Here is a 2500-nt window from a genome sequence, read left to right on the forward strand (position 1 = left end):
CAGTCTCTGTGGAGTCACAGCCCGCTCGGCACTTGATGTTAGTGTACACATGCCTTTGGCCTCTCGACGTACGGACTTTCGTTGGGAGACTGTTGATGCGTACATGGTGGTATTGAATATAATCCCTTCCAGGCACCCCCAGAGCACCCGCATCAATCCACTTGGTGGAGGCTGATGTTCTGCCACAGTCTCTCAACTCCATTCCGTCTACACGTTCGTATAGACACCTGGCCCAATACTTAGCTCGATGTTCTGAGCTATTGAGTCTCTCACCATTACAGTTTAAGACTCCACGGGCCCACTCGATCTTCTTCTGGACCCAAACCGACCTATACGCAGTCCTCGCGGATTTGAAGGACGAATCCTTCATTTGTTCTAGTCGGTTCAGTAAAAGGCCAGGGATGGTAGTGGCAAAAGATGGTATGCCAAGTCCACCGTCCCTGCAACTCGCGTGAACGTAGGCGATGGGGATATCTTTGGGCAGGCGGAGCCAACGCCGAACAGCAGCTCTCACTTGAAAGTCAAAATGACGAAGGACTTTCAAGGTACATCCAGATAGCACCAGGAGATGGTAAAACCTGGTAACTAGATAGCAGCGCAAGATCTTAAGGCGCTGTTGTGGTTTTAGAGGAGCTCGCGTTATGCGCTGGAGCTCAACCTCCAAGGACGGAGATGCCTTCTTAATACCTACCGGGCTGAAGTTCACTCCCAAGTATCGCCATTCATCAACTGGACCCAGCTGACGAATAAGGCTTCTATCTTGGAGAGCAAACTGAGGCTCAGTAAGGACTTTAACCTTCTTATCTCGTCCTGATGGTACAATGGAGGTGGCAACGCATTTAGAGGGATTGAACGCGAGCCCCTGCTTTCGAGCTGTCTCCTCTACTGCATTCAGCGTGGCCGTCATACCACTCACGGATCCCGTCAGCAAGACTATATCGTCTGCGAATGCGACCCCATTAACTATATGGTTAGGTGCCAGTTCGTATCCGACAGTGGTCGGAATCGAGCGCAATATCCTATCATTCACCAATGAGAAGATGACGGTACTCATTGGGTCTCCCTGCCGCACACCCCTGCTCACAACGATTCTCCCAGACTTCTGTTCCCCGACTTCCAAAATGGTCGTGGACTTCTCATAGGAGGTTCTAATATAGTCCACCATGACTTGAGGCACACCAGCCTCCGTGAGGGCAGATGTTATTGCCTGATGACTGACAGAATCGAAGGCCTTCGCAACGTCCAGAGAAACCATGTGAAGTTCACGACGGTTACTTCTGGCGTGATTGATGGTAGAGGCCAGGATAGATATGTTTTCGGCACATCCATCCTCGAGGCAACGTTGTCTCTCGTCGATCAATCCGGCAGCCATCATGCGAGAAGCTAAGATCTTGTGTAGCTGTCTCACTACAACCGAAGCTATACTGATGGGCCTGACGTCAGAAGGCTTGGTAGCTTTCACCTTCTTGGGGACAAAAACCGTCCTACTTGTAAGAACGTCAGGAGGGAAAGATCCGCTGTATAGGACCATGTTGTATAAGAGTGCACGACACAAGGCAGGACATTGTCTCCAGACGGCTGGTGTTATGCCATCTATGCCAGGGGCCGAGCAGCTGGGGACGTTGATCGAATTAACTTCCCGGATGGTGATCGGGTCCGCCAAAGATGTCTTCTGCTGATGTTCGGGCAGGACAGGATGTTGTTGGACGGGGATAGAGGGATGTTCGAAGACTGGTTTCCAGAAATCAGACATCTCCTCGAGGCTAGGCAGTGTTGCCTCATCCTCACCATCCAATACAGCCTTGGCGGCTCTGCTCATGTTCTTTTTGAACAGGTCTTGCATTCGAGCATATTCCCTGCGTCTTGATCTCCAGGCGCTCGGCTTGGCATTAAAGTTGAACGGGCGTTTAGAGCGTCTACGACCCTTTCGAGAAGCCTTAGCACGGACCTTAGGCCTAAGTAATGTCCGGAGCCACGAGATCATCTCTAAGGAGATATCACGACCGTTGATAAGGTCGAGACCCAAGGCCACTAAAGGATGATCTTGGAGAGATTCATCCTCAGCCATTTTGACCAGTGATGATGATATGGCCTCCTTATACCTGTCTCTTGGGTCTAGTGGCGAGGGCTCCTCGGGGATCGGTGCAGCCGAAGTTCTGGCAGGGGACTCTGGAGGTGTTCTTCCTGGCGATGAATCAGGAGTGGACGACTCAGGGGTTTCTCCCTCGTCAAGTTGACTCACGTATTGGGCAACAAGGTCTCGATAGATCTTGGTTTTTCTGGCATTCTTCACCCCGTCGGTATTTCTGTTCGGAAAGAATTGTGCCATATAAACGTTGATGAATCGGACCTTGTTTCCCAGACGATCCTTGCCATGTTTGACGAGATATGCTTCCTCGGAAGCCGCCACTCTAAGTTCTTCGGATGAGTACCCTTTACGCACACGCTCAATATTGATCTCGGCGTTCGTGACATCAGGATGACAGTGTCTCCTATGTTG

The 2500-nt window shown here is 51.0% G+C and overlaps 1 pseudogene; it reads right to left on the reverse strand.

Moving 5' to 3' along the window:
- LOC124181819 overlaps positions 1–2500 on the reverse strand; it is a 7948-nt pseudogene that overhangs the window by 2020 nt on the left and 3428 nt on the right.

This window comes from Neodiprion fabricii, chromosome 4 (assembly GCF_021155785.1).
Source record: "Neodiprion fabricii isolate iyNeoFabr1 chromosome 4, iyNeoFabr1.1, whole genome shotgun sequence".
Classification (NCBI taxonomy): domain Eukaryota; kingdom Metazoa; phylum Arthropoda; class Insecta; order Hymenoptera; family Diprionidae; genus Neodiprion; species Neodiprion fabricii.